Here is a 17,134-nt window from a genome sequence, read left to right as displayed (position 1 = left end):
GCTCACTGCAAGCTCCGCCTCCCGGGTTCACATCATTCTCCTGCCTCAGCCTCCGGAGTAGCTGGGACTACAGGCGCCCACTACCACGCCCAGCTAATTTTTTGTATTTTCAGGAGAGACGGGGTTTCACCGTGTTGGCCAGGATGGTCTCGATCCGACCTCGTGATCCGCCTGCCTCGGCCTCCCAAAGTGCTGGGATTACAGGAGTGAGCCACTGCGCCCAGCCAACTTTATTTCTATAGATGAAGAAATAGAACTACATAGGTTCCACAATCCCCTCACTGTCACACTGCTAGAAAGTACAAGACCTAATGAGCCAGACACCTGAGGCTGCAATCATTCTACCATACCTTAAAGATTCATTTATTTATTTAATAAAATATATATTAAGCATCCATTCTGTTCCAGGCACTACACTAAGTACTGAGAACTTACTAGAGCTAACGTATTAGCTAAGGCAGTAGAAAATATTTGAAAAACAAATTGGAATCTTTGAAGTATTACATACATAAAGTGTTAGACAATACTACTTCTAATAGCAGTATCACTATTAGTAGTAATCATAATGTATAGATCTTGAATATTAATAAGAATACTAAACATTAAAGTGTCAAATAAAAGGAGCTTTACCTTTGTATTTCTCTTAGCACCTAGTACTGAGCTCTGTACTCCACATTCAAAAAGTATGTATTATATAGAAACATCAGCATCACTTTGGCCTCTGTTTCCCTCAATGTCCTTCCCCAACTGGGTTTCTAGAACACTAGCAGCCAGGTTTATTGCCCAGGCAGGATACTGGTAATCCCTTTGAGGAAACTAGCCACCAGCCCAGGAGAAGACTTACAAATGCTAAAATCTATACACCAAAAACAGAACCACCATGCACCCACATGCACCCACACACCCATTCACGAGTTTCCTATCAGCCTTTTGTTGTGTCTGCCACCATTGTCCCATACTATGTTGACTGCATAAAGGTATAATAAGGTGTCTTCCAAATGTATAGTAGTTAAATTAGAACCATATTACAGTAAGTGCCCCACCTAAAGCCATGTAGGACCAGGTCAGTGGGGCCTCTCAGGTTGTATCTGTGGGGAAGGGCCAGTTTCTTCCATTTTTAATCTATCACAGACTATGGCAGATTGTATTTTAACAAAAATGACAGCTACAATTTTCTACAATTGTGCCACTACACCAAGAGGTGGAGTCTATGTCCCTTCCACCATTAGTGTGGGTAGACCTTTGTATCTGCCTCAGTGAATAAGAGGACAGCAGAAATGACACAGTGACTTCTGAGGCTTGGTCACAAAAGGAGATACCATTTTTACTGGGTTTGTCGGGGGATACTTATCCCTGGAATCCAGCCACCCATCTCCAAGGAAGCCCAGGCCACATGTGGAAAGGAACTGAGATCCTCACCCCTCAGCACTGGCAGAATCTCTGCTCACAGCCAGCACCAATCTGCCAGATATGCGAGTGGAGCAACTGCAGTTGAGCCACTACAGCTGACTGCAATGAAAAGAGAAAAGTCTTCCTTGCCAAGTCCTGCCCAAATTACAGACTCATGAACAAAATTAATTACTGTTATTGTTTTAAATCATTACGTTTTGGGATGGTTACACAGCAGTAGGTAACTAGAACATAGACCAATACAGTATGTTTGCAAATACATTAAAAATGACTAGAAAATAAAATTTTTTAAGACACAAAAAATACAAGTCATAATTTTTTATTATTAAGCAGAAGGTGAAGTCTCTCTCAACTGTTATAAAATACTAATACTAAATACTCACTCTCATTTACTGTACTTATTTCTTCATAGGCCAGGGACCAGTACCCAGTCCATCGACGATCCGTTGAGTAGCACTGTCCTAGGCTATATGAAAGCAGGAGAAGTGTAATTTGACTGGAGTGGCATTAAAACCACTAAATAGTAAGGAAAGAAAGGTGTTCAACTAAGCAAGCATTTTTAAAACTTTGCAATCCGTTATATTAAATCAGCTCTGCTTAAGAGTAAAGGTATCCTGATTAAATACCATGAAGATGAATGGATCAGTCTATACATATGGGAGCGCTTATACTGCAGAATCCTACACCTATCTCTCCCTTACTTGGATTTCATACATCCCATGAAAACTCCTGATTGTTCTCTCCCTCTGTCTCTCTCTCATACACATCAGGAAAGTTCTGATTGCTCACACATGTGCACTCACTCTCTCTTACACACACAAACACACAAAGCAAACACGGCAAAAATTTTAATAGCTCTTGATTCTCAGTGGTAAGTATATAAGTGTTCATTATATGCATCATTCTTTTAATTTTTCTGTGTTTGAAAGTTTTCATAATAAACTGAGAAAAATAATCAAACAAAAATTTCATGAAACAGGAATGGATATACTATTTACACTAATAAATCTATGAAAATGGAACCCAAAATATACAACAGTATATTTAACAACTCTACTATACCATTAATGTGACCTGAAACCAGTATATTACCAATTAGTAAAGCATTTATATACCTCCTAGTCATTCAGCTTTTAAGGATAACCTGTATCAGCCTTTCTCTCACTTAAGTGTGCATTGGAATCACTTGACGAGTTTTTGAAAAATACAGATTTTTGGGACCCAATTCCAGATTCTGAAAAAATAACACTTCAGTAAGTCCCACAAGTGATATTAATGTGGTTGGTCCATATCAACATCTTTGAGAAACACGAATGTAGAGCAGCGGTTCTCAAACAGGGGCAAGTTTGTCCTCCAGGGAACACTTGGCAATGTACGGAGACATTTTTTGGTTCTCACCATGGAAGGGTAAAGGGCTACTGGCTCCAGTGCGGAGACGCCAGGGATGCCATTAGACATCATGGATCGGACAGGACAACCATACAAATAATTATCTGGTCCAAAATGTCAACAGTGCTCAAGTTGAGAAACTCTAATATACTGTTATCAAACAGCATAAGAGGAAGTTCAGACGTGTTTCTTTTCCTCAATATCATAAAATGAGTAGAAGAAAAATGGAAAGGATGAGGAACCCAGATTGACACAACTAGAAACTTTGACTTATGCTGCTTTTAATGCCAGACACTCCTTCCTTCAAGAGTTAGAAGACTGACCAGGCATGGTGGCTCAAGCTTGTAATCTCAGCACTTTGGGAGGCTGAGGCAGGCGGATCACAAGGTCAGGAAATCGAGACCATCCTGGCTAACACGATGAAACCCTGTCTCTACTAAAAAATACAAAAAATTAGCCAGGCGCGGTGGCGGGCGCCTGTAGTCCCGGCTACTCGGGGGGCTGAGGCAGGAGAATGGCGTGAACCTGGGAGGCGGAGCTTGCAGTGAGCCCAGATCACAACACTGCACTCCAGCCTGGGTGACAGAGCAAGACTCTGTCTCAAAAAAAAAATTAGCTAGGCATGGTGGTGTGTACCTGTAGTCCCAGCAACTTGGTGGGAGGCTGAGGCAGGATGACTGCTTGAGCCCAGGAGACTCTGTATCAAAAAAAAACGGGAATCTACATCACCTCTCTTGATTCTGGGGAAGGAGGGATAGGGGAAGAAGCTTGAGACTTGTAATTGCTTTGACCAACAGAGTAGAGCAGATGTGATACTATATGACTTCTAAGACTACATCAGAAAAGGCCTTTAGCTTCTATCTAGCTCCCTTGGAACACTCACTCTCAGGATGCCTCCCTTCAGAACCTAGCTTCTAACATGCTGTTAAGAAGCCCAAACCATATGGAGAAACCATACATAAGTGCTCTGCTTAACAGTCCCAGCTGAGCCCATCCTTCAGTCATTAGACATATGAATAAGCAATCTGGCAAGTGGATCCTCCAGCCCCAAGTGTTCCAACCCCCAGTCATTGCCAATGAGCAAGCAGACATTTTGGAACAGAAATCCTGTACTCTGTTTGAATTCTTCAATCACAGATCCTGTAAATAATAAAATGGTGACTGACTTATGCTACTAAATGTTGGCATGGTTATGCAGCAACAATAACTTAAACATCTCACATTCTGTCACTTATTCTTAAAACAATGACAGTTCCTTATGTTAATCCCCTCAGAAGGATTAAGTGGCTTGCCTATGGTTGCACAGGCAAAAGTAATAGGGTAGTACTTGAATCCAGATCTGTCTAATCTCAAAGATTTCCACCATATCATAATGATTTCTACTTCTTCATGTTGCATTATTCTGATTGTTATTTTCAAAGTCAACCACAGAAGCATCTAAACTAATTGAAGGTATCATTGAAAAAGACACACTACTATATATAAGGTTTGCTAATCTTCAATCTGATCCACTGCACTCAATATATTATTTCCTCAATCTCCACCTCAACACTTGCCCCAGAAAAGTAAGGGGAAAAGAAGTCACAATCATATATACCGAGACCTTTGTTACAGTAAGGGGTCACAAATGAGAGAATAACTCTGCTCATGTATGTTGGTGACATTAATAGAAAAGGATTACAGCTGGACAGAGAATCAATAGTTTTGTTGTTTTACTTAGCATACCCTAGTTTTTCTCATCTTTCCCAATAGCTTCCTATGTTCCTAAATCAATGTATAAATGGAAAAATGTCCTTACTGCAAAAATGAATGAATACAAATGAGTGAAAACTGAACTCAAATGAATGAATGCAAATGAGTGCAAAGCAGCAAAAACAGGGCACCCGTTCAGGCAAACATTAAGCTCTCAAAATACAAATATTTCCATGTTACTATGCTGCACTCATCTGGAATTTAGAAAAAAAAAAAGTGTTTTCAACCAGGCGTGGTGGCTCACACCTGTAATACCAAGGCAGGAGGATCACTTGAGCCCAGGAGTTGAAGACCAGCCTGGGCAACATAGGGAGATCCTGTCTCTACACATTTTTGTTTTTAAATTAGCTGGGAGTAGTGGTGCATGCCTGTGGTCTCAGCTACTCAGTATGCTGAGGTGAGAGGATAGCTGGAGCCTGGGGGGTTGAGGCTGTAGTAAGCCATCACCATACCACTGATCTCCAGCCTGGGTGACAGAGTGACGTTGCCTCAAAAAAAAAAGGGGGGGGAGGCAGGGGGTTTCATAGCCTAACACAGGGGTCTTTCTTTTCTATTACAATTATAGTCACAATTATAATATCTAGTAAGCCACTGAGTCACTCTAAATCTGTTACTGTCTATTACCTTGGAGCAGTCACTTCATTTTTCTGAACCTCAACTTCCTCATCTGTAAAATGATAGAACTTTTTGTGATCTATAATCTCTACTGTCCTATACAGGAACCATGCCACATAGGATGACTAAGCATTGGAAATGTGACTCATATAACTTAAGAATTTGTTTTTTCTTCTTTTTTTTTTTGACGGAGTCGCACTATGTTGCCCAGGCTGGAGTGCGGTGGCATGACCTCGGCTCGTTGCAACCTCTGCCTCCCGGGTTCAAGCGATGCTCCTGCCTCAGCCTCCCGAGTAGCTGGGATTACAGGTGCCCACCTCCACACGCAGCAAATTTTTTTTGTATTTTTAGTAGAGACGGGGTTTCACCATGTTGGCCAGGCTAGTTTTGAACTCCTGACCTCAAGTGATTCGCCTGCCTCAGCCTCCGAAAGTGCTAGGATTACAGGCATGAGCCATGGTACCCAGCCAAGAATTTTTTTAATTTAATTTAAATGGCTACATTTGGTTAGTCGTTATCCTGTTGGACAGTGTGGGACTATAGGAACACTAAATATTCTTCTAATTCTAAAATTCAATCATTTCCAATTTCCAACATTTAAAAAAATTTCTTTTCTCCCTAAAATTGAGTAAATAAATGAACCTAATAATATATAACACAATCACACAGAAAAAAAATGATTCCAGTAATTGTTAAATATAATAGTATCAAAATTGACAAACGTTTTCAGTTAGGAGCCAGGCAGAAAATATCTTAGGCTTTACAGGTCGTAAGATCTCTGGTATAACTACTTAATTCTACCTCTGTAGCATGAAAGCAGCCATAACCAATATGTAAATGCATGAGCATGGCTGTATTCTAAATTCAGATACTGAAGTCTGAATTTCATGTAATTTTCATGGGTCATGAAATATTTTTTACTTTTTTTAAAGAACTTAAAAACTTAAAAAGCATTCTTAGTTCACAGGCCATACAGAAAAGGTGGTGGTCAGATTTGACCGTCACACAGGCTACAGTTTGCTAACCACAGCAGAATACACTGAAGATAAATCAAAAGAAATATAAAAAACTCCGAACTTTATAAAGTTTGTTGTTGACAGTGGTCTTGACCTAACATTCTGAAACCATTTTGTGTGTATTACAGGATTGAACAAATGAATAAATACTGATATTGTTGAGAACCAGGAGTCTGGCTACAGGAGACAAGAGGTCAGATACGACATCAGAGATGGTTGCAGTACTGGATGAGAATTAGAGGTACTGGTTAATCTCATTTTTAAAAAATTATCCATTAGAACCTAGAAGTCAAAATACTCCAATAACACTGAATATACTTAATCCACTATATACTATTCCCCAGTAAAAGAAATTAGGACTCCGGAGAAAAAAGGCTGATTTCAGAGCTGAGGCAAGGAAAATACAAGGTGAGGCTAAATGTCTTGTACCAGTAAGTAAGTAAGTAAGTAAGCAAGCCCTCAAAATCTAAATGAGGACTAGTCAAAGAACAAGAGAGGCAGTTTAAAGAAACTGCTACCAGGAAATATGAAACAACTTAAGTTCCAAAATAAATAATAACAACAGATTATAATACTCTGAATAAAAATCTGTAAGTCCAACCTGATGCTAATGTTTTTAAGTGAGGGAGAGGAATAACTCTTTTTTTAACAATAATATTGAATGATAAATATAGAACGAATAACAGAAATAGAAAAATGCCATTTTATAATTACTATAACTGATTCAGGCAAGACTTAACAAATGCTAAAATCATTGGGTGACAGTTATTGGGTAACAAGATACATACTCCAAAAGTATTACCCCATAGATTACATTAATTACAAAGGGGAAACGATATCTTTACAATGGAGAAATCTGTCATATCCCACCTTAACCAAATAATCAAATTTAACCAAAACTGATATCACAGACATCCTGACGTCATACACTAAGAACATAACACCTTATGTAGTATTCTTGCCAAAAATGTTTAACTTGAATCTAGTGATGAAATAAATAAAATCAAAACGATGAGACAAATCCAAATTGAGGAACATTCTAAAAAACAATTTGCCCGGATTCTTCGAAAATGTGAAGAGTAGATGTAAAAGGATGGTGGAGCATTGTAGATTTTAAAAAAACCTACTGCAATGTGTAGTTCTTGATCCAATCATGAATTTGGCAGGGGTAGGGTAGAAAGTATAAAGGACTTGCTTGAACAATTGGAGAAATTTGGAATACAGACTGCATTTTAGATAACAGTATTGTGTCAATGCTAAATTTCCGGAGTGTGATCATGTTACATAGAAGAACGTGTTTATTACCAAAAGATGCATGATTACATGCTGAAACATTTTGGTAAGGTGCTATGATCATGGTATCTGCAATCCTCAAATAATTCAGAAATTTTCAAAGTATGTATACAAAGAGAGAGCAAGAAAGCAAAGTATCAATTAATGAACCTATGCAAGAGTATATAGACGTTCAATATACCATTCTTACTACTTTTCCATAGGCATGACATTATTCAAAATAAAAAGTTGTGAGGGAAGAAGGAAAAAAAAAATTATTTCAGTCAGGGGTGGTGGCTCATGCTTGTAATCCCAGCACTTTATAAGGCCAGGGAGGGCAGAGCTCTTGTGTCCAGGAATTTAAAACCAGCCTGGGCAACATGGTGAAGTCCCATCTCTACAAAAAATACAAAAAATTAGGAGTGGTGGTGAGTGTCTGTGGTTCCAACTACCCAAGAGGTTGAGGTGGGAGGATTACTTGAGCCTGGGAAATCAAGACTGCAGCAAGCCAAGATCACACCACTGCACTCCCACTGGGCCACAAAGAGAGACCTTGTCTCAAAAATAAAAAATAAAAAAATTATTTCAAATTCTGCTTTTATACTTAACAAATGCACACACAATAAAACCACAGTTATCAAAAATCACCAAGCAATTAGCCACCTAAAAAGTTTTCTTGATAGCTGACCTTTTTTTTTTGAGATGGAGTCTCACTCTGTTGCCCAGGCTGGAGTGCAGTGGTGTGATCTTGGCTCACTGTAAGCTCCGCCTCCCAGGTTCACGACATTCTCCTGCCTCAGCCTCCCAAGCAGCTGGGACTATAGGTGCCTGCAACCACGCCCAGCTAATTTTTTATTTTCAGTAGAGATGGGGTTTCACTGTGTTAGCCAGGACGGTCTCTATCTCCTGACCTTGTGATCTGCCCGCCTCGGCCTCCCAAAGTGCTGGGATACAGGCGTGAGCCACCGAGCACAGCCGACAATTCTTTGCACTTATTTGAAATGGAATATTCCCAACTGGACCATCTGCTTTGCTACAAACTTAGTTTATTACACAATGTGTTGTATGTAACTATTAATTCAAATGCTGGTAGTATAAGATAATGGACTAACTCAGCTTATTGTTATAATACTGTATATAAAGAAGGTTCCCTTGAGCTTTGTGAACTGAACTTGGCAACAGAATGGGCCAGATTCCCTTAGGATAGTGCTACCAAAACTATGAACTATAAAACTGATACCCTGTAGAAGGGAAAAAAAATTCAAACACAGCAACAGGTTTTGCTCTAAAATTTCTCTCTCTATACTTATATATACCAAACACATTTATATAGAAGTCATTATGCAACAACTTAAATAAGAAGCTTCTTATTTAAGAAATGGTATACGACAACAAAAAAGTATTCCTGGTAATCATGTGCAAAATCAATCATCTGAACATGAATGCATAACACTGGACCTACACATAGATTCACTGATGTACAGACAACATTTCCAAAATGTCCTTTGTATGTCCTCTATTCAATTGCTACTGACAAGAATGAAGAATTACAATGTCAAAATAGATTTGATATTCATTAACTATATATTAAATACAGAAATCTAACTTGTGCCATTTCTTGCATCAAATTGATCTACTTAAGGCTTTTCCTTTTGTATTTAATCTTTTACAACTCACTATATCGTATTTATACATTTCAGCATCTAAAGTACAGTGTGTGCAAGAAAGAACCACACTCCCAGACTCACTAAGGCCCTACAGAGTTTTCTAAACCTATGCCTTCAGTATACCTGTTTATTCATATAAGTATGTGAATAGCTAGCTCCTAGTTGTTAGACACAGTGCTAGATGCTAGAGATACAAATATGCACACATCTAGATCTCTGACCTCAAGAAGCTCACAGTCTACTTAGGGATGGAAACTAAATAATTCAGTGAAATTATTAACTAAAAAAGACATAAATAAATTAATTTAGTGAGTCAAAGAACTACTCTTTTTCCTATCTACAGCTCATTACCTAAGTACTAGAAACATTAGAAGCAGCCAGCTAGTTCTTTCCCTCTCTCCCTCTCCATCTTCTGAACTTCTGTCCTTTGGTCTCCTCCCAATGAGATTCCAACAATAAAGCCAATCTTTCATAAGTGCTACCAGTCAATGAGAATATTTTCATTCTTGTCTAAAAAGAGGCAGTCTTATAGTGTATGTGGTATTATATTTAAAGCTTTATTGTTCCTCTCTTCTCCAGCAAAAATTATTTTATTAGTTAGGGGTTTAGTGCATTTTTTTAGAGGGAAAAGAAAAAGAATGCTGGTCTCTAGAGTTTTTATCCTTCCTTCAGAAAGCAACCGTTTCCACTGGTCACAGTAGCTCACATCTATAATTCCAGCACTTTGGGAGGCTGAGGCCAGAGGATCCTTTGAGCCCAGGACTTCAAGATCAGCCTGGGCAATATGCCAAGATCTTGTCTCTTGGGGGGGGGGAAGTGGAACACACCCATGGTCCCAGCTACTCGGGAGGCTGAGGTGGGAGGATCACTTGAGGCTGGGAGGTTGAGGCCACAGTGTGCTGTAAGCATGCCACTGCATTCTAGCTAAGGAGACAGAGTAAGACCCTGTCTGTAAAATAAATACATATAAAACACTCTAGTTACATCAGAATTAGCAGAGTATTTATAACTAAAGGCTCAAATCAAGTGTCCATGTGTTAGGCAATTAGATAAATGTTCCTCTTTACTTTTCCCTAACCCTTCCCATGTTCAACATATCTATTAAGTACCTCATATTGTGCCAGAGAGGAAGAAGCAACATGAATGTATCAACAAACAAAACAAGATAAAGGTCCTTGCCCTCATGGAGCTTCTATTCTAATGAGGAAAGAAAATATATATATATAGTATAATGTGAGATGGTAAGCAGAGAAGATCAGCCATGCAAGAGTAGGAAAGCAATTTTAAATAGGGTGCTCAGGAAAGCCATGGTTGAGAAATTTGCTTTTGAGCAGAGACTTAAAAAGTAAAAGAGTGAGCCATGTGCATACTCCATCTGCCTGGAACACTTGGGAGAAAGGTGGGCGTTCAAGGCAGAAGGAAGAACAAACATGAAGACCTGAAGTAGGAACAAGCCTGCCAGTGCCAAGAACAAAAAGGAGGCCAGTGTGCCTTGAGAAAAATGAAAAAGAAGAGTGGTCAAAGATAAGCTCAGAGAGACAGCTGGGTCCACAGACCATGTAGGGCTTTTTTGGCCACAGTAAAAACTTTAGCTTTTACTCCAAGTAAGAATGGAAGCCATTAAAGGATTCTGAGCAAAGGAGCAAGATCATCTCCTTTACCATATAAATACAGCTGACCTTTGAACAATGCAGGGTTTAGGGGCACTGAGTTATAACCCATATAACTCTTGACTTCCCCAAAACTTCAGTAACAGCCTACTGTTGACCGGAAATCTTACCAATAACAAAGTCAATTAACACATATTTTGTATGTTATATACATTATATATACTGAATTCTTACCATAAAGCTAAAGAAAATGTTAAGAATCATAACGAAGAGAAAATATATTTACCATTCATTAAGTACAAGTGGATCATCACAAAGGTCTTCATCATTCTCATTGTCTTCACATTAAGTAGGCTCAGGAGGGGGAAGAGGAAAGATTGGTCTTGTTGTTTCAGGGTGGCAGAGATGGAAGAAGTAGTGGAAGGGGAAGCAGGAAAGGCAGGCACACTCCAAGTAACTTTACAGAAATACATAGTAATTTATGTTGGACTTTTTAAAACTTTCACTTAAAATGTTTACATTATGGTATCAATCCTTCTTCTACGATTTGCTTTAGTTTCAGTGCCCATATCTTAGAAGGGTCCATGTTGTAAAATAAGTTAAAGGCAGTCTTGAATAACTGGAACCCTTCTGCCAGACTGTCTACAGTCAATTTGTTTTCTGGCATTGTTTCTTCTACGTCTTCTTGTTTATCATCTGGCACTAGTTTGGAGGCACTCATCTCCATCAAGACATCTTCCGTTTATTCCTCTGGTGTGGCGTCTAATTAGCTCTTGAATTTCTTCAAGATATATACCTTGAAATCCTTCATCCTCAACATTTAAAAAGTATATATAGATATAGACATAGACATAGACATAGATATCCACAATCTGTTTTATGAGTTCCCTGATTGACTCTGTTGTAAATCTTGTGAACTCATGCACAACATCCGGACAAAGTCTTCTGCAGCAGGTATTTACGGTTTCAGGCCTGATGGCTTTCACAGCTTTTTCTAGAACAACAATGGCATCTTCAATAGTGTAATCCTCCAGACTTCCATGGTGTTCTATCAGGGTTCTCTTCCATAATGCTGACAATTCTTTCCATAGAGTATCACGTGTAATGAGCCTTAAAGGTCCTTAGGACTAATCAATCTGGAGTCTGAATTAGAAATGTTGTGTTTGGGAGAACAAGTAGACCACTTCGACATAGGGTTAAACTCACAGGGTTCCGGGTGGCCAAGGGCATTGTCCAACATCAAAAGAACTGTAAAAGGCAGTCCCTTATTGGCAAAGTAGTTCCTGACTTCAGGGACAGAGTACAAATGAAACCAATCCAGAAAAAGAGTTATTGTTCAGGCCTTCTTGTTATACAACCAATAGACTGGCAGCTGGTATTTACCTTATCCCATCAAGCATCGGGGGTTAGCAGCTTTAAAGATAAGGGCAGTCCTGATCATAAACCTGACTGCATTTGCCCAAATAGTAGAGTTAGCCTATCTTTTCCTGCCTTAAATCTTGGTGCTCACTTCTCTCTTACTAATAAATGTCCTTTGTGGCATTTTTTTTTTTTTCCAGACTAGGGCACCTTCATCTGCATTAAAAACCTCTTAGGCAGATATCTTTTCTCCTCAATGATTTTATTTTTGGTTTTTTTTTGTTGTTGTTGTTGTTTTTGAGATGGAGTCTCGCTCTGTTGCCCAGGCTGGAGTGCAGTGGTGCAATGTCAGCTCACTGAAACCACCACCTCCCAGGTTCAAGCGATTCTCCTGCCTCAGCATCCTGAGTAGCTGGGATTACAGGCGCACACCACCATGCCTGGCTAATTTTTGTATTTTTAGTACACGGGGTTTCACCTTGTTGGGCAGACTGGTCTCAAAACTCCTGACCTCGTGATCTGCCTACCTCGGCCTCCCAAAGTGCTAGGATATAGGCATGAGCCACCGTGCCTGGTCCTCAGTGATTTTCTTAAGGGTGCCTAGGAACTCATCTGTTGCCTCTTGGTTGGCAGAAGCTGCTTCTCCTGTAATCCTGACATTTTTTAAGCCAAACTTTCTGAAACTATCAAACCATCCTTGGATGGCATTAAATTCTCAAACTTTAGATCCTTCACCTTTCTTTCGCTTTAAGTCATTATATGACTTTGCTTTTACTCAAATCATATTAGAGTCTGTAAGTGTGCCTTTCTAATAGCTATCCTGCACCCACATAAAAGCTGCATTTTCAATGTGAGATAAAAAGGTATTTCACAAAAAGTGCAAGATTTTTGTACCTGCTGGTGTAGCTATAGCAACAGCTTCACAGATTTCTTTAAAAAAAAGAAAGAAAGGAAAAAAAAAGGTCTTTATCCTGGATTCATTTCTCTTGAAATGGCAAGCAACCAAAGCTGCAGACCTCAATCTATGGTACATATCAAGCCATTCAACTTTTTCTTGTAATGTTGTGACATTTCTCTCCTTGGGAGCACTTCCAGCATCACTAGTTGCACTTCATATGGGTTCCATGGTGTTATTCAAGGTTTATGATATTGCACTAAACATGATGAAACATATGCTGAAAAATACTTAATAACCACAAAAGATCACTTTTTATTGCGATAGGCAATTAACTGGAGAGACAAACTACTCATGTGGAGATGATTAGCATCACATGGCATTTTAAATGGATACTTCCAACACTTGAACTCACTAGAAATAGAGGCGGCTATTATATTATTACAGTAATACATTATGAAGATAGTTAATTGTATGCAGTTGATTTAATACTGCATCTTTATGTTTATTCACATTTCTCTCAACTGCAAATGATGCCATGTATGGTCTGTGTGAGTTTTGTTAAATTTTAACATTTTATAAAAGATTTGTGTATATTTTATGGTAGTGAATAAAGTAAACTAGTATCTCTATATATTTTATGTATTCATGATATATCTAATTTTTCCTTTTTAGTTTTTCTTTTCTTTTCTTTTCTTTTTGAGACAGAGGCTTGCTCTGTCGCCCAGCTGGAGTGCCGTGGCGTGATCCTGGCTCACTGCAACCTCCGCCTCCCGGGTTCAAGTGATTTTCCTGCCTCAGCTCCTGAGTAGCTGGGATTACAGGCGTGTGCTACCACACCCAGCTAGTTTTTGTATTTTTAGTAGAGGCAGCGTTTCATCATGTTAGTTAGGCTGGTCTTGAACTCCTGACCTTATGATCAGCCCACTTCAGCCTCCCAAAGAGCTGGGATTACAGGCGTGAGCCACCGCGCCCAGTTTTTTTCTTAATTGAAAAAATATCTTGATATTTTTAGGCTATATAGTTCATCTGTGTTTTCTTCAAACTGTCCCAAACCTCTAAAAAATTTCCGATATATTTATTGAAAAAAAAATCCATGTATAAGTGAACCCACACAGTTCAAATCCATGTTTTCAAGCATCAGCTGTATATGCATTTTCAACTTGTAGCATTTTCCATTACTATGCCAGATACAGAAACTTAGAATGAACAGAAAACCAGTTAGTATATATGATATTATAAATTAGTAAGAAAAAACTATTCACCCTAGCAGATAAATGAACACAGAATTTGAAGAATATAAGCAATAAATGAAATAAACATGAAAAAATGTTCAACTACATTATCACTAAAAAGAAATACGAAAGAAAACAAAGTTCTTTGCATTGCTAGGGAATTTGGTGGTTCAGATCTACAATCCTGTAACTGAGATCTCTAGCTTCAAAACACTTTCAGAAGTGTTTTGAATTTCAGAGTATCTGGGACACAGAGAGGTGATATGGCACAGACGTCTTACATTAAGTAATGTTCTTGGTTCTAGGGCAGCACCCTGTATTCAACCACACTGCTATTTAAAATTTCTTTAAGGGCCAGGCATGGTGGCTCACGCCTGTAATCCCAGCTCTTCGGGAGGTGGGTGGATCACTTGAGGTCAGGAGTTCGAGACCAGTCTGGCCAACACAGTGAAACCCCATCTCTACCAAAAATATAAAAAATTAGCTGGGTATGGTGGCGTGAGCCTGTAATCCCAGCTACTCGGGAGGCTGAGGCAGGAGAATCACCTGAACCCAGAAGGCAAAGGTTGCAGTGAACCTAAATCATGGCACTGCACTCCAGCCTGGGCAACAGAGCGAGACTCTGTTTCAAATAAATAAATAAATAAATACAATTTCTTTAGAGAATCTGAAGAATGTACACTGTAAGTGGAATAAATGAGACTAAGTAGCCTCATCTCAGTATAGGTCAAGTTTGGTTGCCAAATTAGTTAACAAAACTTTTGGGTTTTTTAGGGATATGGGAATTCCAGAATTGCATATAACAAACGGTTGGTTATAAAATTCTTTTGTAAACAATTATGATAACACAGATCAAAAGCCATAAAAATAGCCAGACACAAAGTGAGTCACAGTATCAGCATTACCTAAGAGAACTTTTTCAAATCACGATCCCTTCCCAATGAAGACATTCCATTTTCCCTAGTAGCTTCTTGTAGGAAGCCACTATAACTGACTGCAATTTGTGCTAGGCTGGAAACAGTAAGATATATTAGAAAGATTTTCCTTATTTCAATGCAAATAAAACAATTTGGAAGTCCTTGGCATTTGTAATGATATTTTGCTTTCATGAACAAGAAGTATCTAAAAAAGAAACAGACAAAAAGAATATTACCTTAAAAACTGATATTTCCCAAATAACTTTAATCCCCTTGGAAAACTCCTTTATTTTATTTTATAGAGAGATGGAGAGATGAAAGAAGTCTGATCAGACATGAATTACTCTGGCTACAGTGTAAAGGAGATTATAAAGGGCAAAACTATAACAAACTGCACTTAAAAAGACTACTACAAGAGTCCAGACAAGGCATAATGGACTTATAACAATTAACATCAAGAAAATTTTAAATCATCCCAAATAATTTCAGAAGTTCTGCCAAGTTTCACACTGACAAACTAAAACTCCAAGGCTGATAGGGCTACAATCGGGAAAATTAGGGGAGAAGAGGGAAACTCGCTAATGATGATGAGAGGCAATACAGACAGGCAGTTAGAAAATAGTATCCAGAGCTTATAGTACCAAGCAATAAGTAGTGATCCAGGCAAGCAGGTCCTTAGCATCATAGAGGTCAGATAAGCAGGTGGTATCCCAGCAATCAGGGAAAAACACAATAAGGAAACATGGCAGCAGGCAACACTTATAGCAGATAGCAGAGAGCTCCAGCTACAAGACTGGAATACAGGAACTTAAATATAGGACATTGTTAACACAGAAAACCAGGACAGAGCAAGAACAGATATAGATCTGCACTCAGATAAACCTACATTTATTTATCTATTTATTTATTTATGTATTTTCAGACAATAAGGATTTATATGTCTCACAATTCCCTAGCCAGGAATTGGGTAAAAGCTAGATTAGGCAGCTCTTCTGCTTCACTGGATGTCATCTGGCATCATTTGGGATCATTCACTCATCTACATGCAGTTGATGGCAGGGCTGGGCTGAAAAGTCCAAGAAGACATCACTCTCAGGTGTCCTCACTGAAGTACTCATCCACATGGCCTTCTTGTCTCTCCTGTGAGAGTTTGGGCTTCCTCACAGCATGGGAGTCTCAAGGTAGTCAAACTTGTTACATGGTAACTGGTTTCTACTGAGTACAAGTATAAACTGACAAGACTTTTAAAAGCCTGTAGTCCCAGTTCCTCTGGAGGCTGAGGCAGGAGAATCGCTTGAACCCAGGAGCTGGCGGCTGCAGTGAGCAGAGAGAGCGCCACTGCACTCCAGCCTGGGTGACAGACCGAGACTCAGTCTCAAAAAAAAAAAGTTAGGCCCTTTAGATGGAGAAAAGTCAAGCAGGTCACTAATGTAAAAATGCCTCAGGGAGCACTAGTTCATACAGAAAGAGGTGAAAGGAAATGGGTTACATAAGTAAAGGGGTCTAAAACTTAAAGTTTAAATACTTAGAATTAGTTAGCTTAATAGTATAGCTATACAATAGAACATGCTACTAAATTTTGTTAAAAAGAAGAAGAAAAAAGGGACAGCTCTTTATATGCTAAAGTCAAATGATCTCCAAGGTATATTTTAAATTTAAAAATTATGGTACAAAGCATTAATGTAGTAAACACCTTCTACATAAAAAGGTAGGGGGAAAACAGTAATCTTTCTATTTGTTTCTATTTGCATAAATACCATAGAATATACAAAAAATAAAAGTAGTTACCTATACAGAACAGGAAAGAAAAGGAATGGTATCAAGACTTCTCATATGCCTTTTTATATTATTTTGAAACTTGAACCATGTAGCCATATCGCCAATTCAAAGAGGAAAATACAACTTAAATACAATTTTAAAAGTCTGAGAATCACAGTAATATACACTGCTGTATTAATTAAACATTGACTTATCCGTACTTACTTTGCTGTAGACTA

General features: G+C 38.7%; 1 protein-coding gene across 2 annotated transcripts in view; it reads right to left on the bottom strand.

Moving 5' to 3' along the window:
- Positions 1 to 17,134, bottom strand: part of PTPN4 (protein tyrosine phosphatase, non-receptor type 4 (megakaryocyte)) — a 230,060-nt gene that overhangs the window by 202,066 nt on the left and 10,860 nt on the right. Inside the window, exon 2 of one of the 2 annotated variants that reach the window (XM_011941634.1) lies at positions 15,779 to 15,922. The exons of the other annotated variant lie outside the window; for it this stretch is intronic. The gene's annotated coding sequence lies outside the window, so the exon portion shown is untranslated. The remainder of the gene's footprint in view (positions 1 to 15,778; positions 15,923 to 17,134) is intronic. 2 annotated transcript variants of the gene reach the window in all.

This window comes from Colobus angolensis, unplaced genomic scaffold (assembly GCF_000951035.1).
Source record: "Colobus angolensis palliatus isolate OR3802 unplaced genomic scaffold, Cang.pa_1.0 Scaffold20, whole genome shotgun sequence".
Taxonomy (NCBI): domain Eukaryota; kingdom Metazoa; phylum Chordata; class Mammalia; order Primates; family Cercopithecidae; genus Colobus; species Colobus angolensis.
The sequence above is the reverse complement of the archived record's forward strand: the minus strand, read 5'-3'. Positions and strand labels throughout refer to the sequence as shown.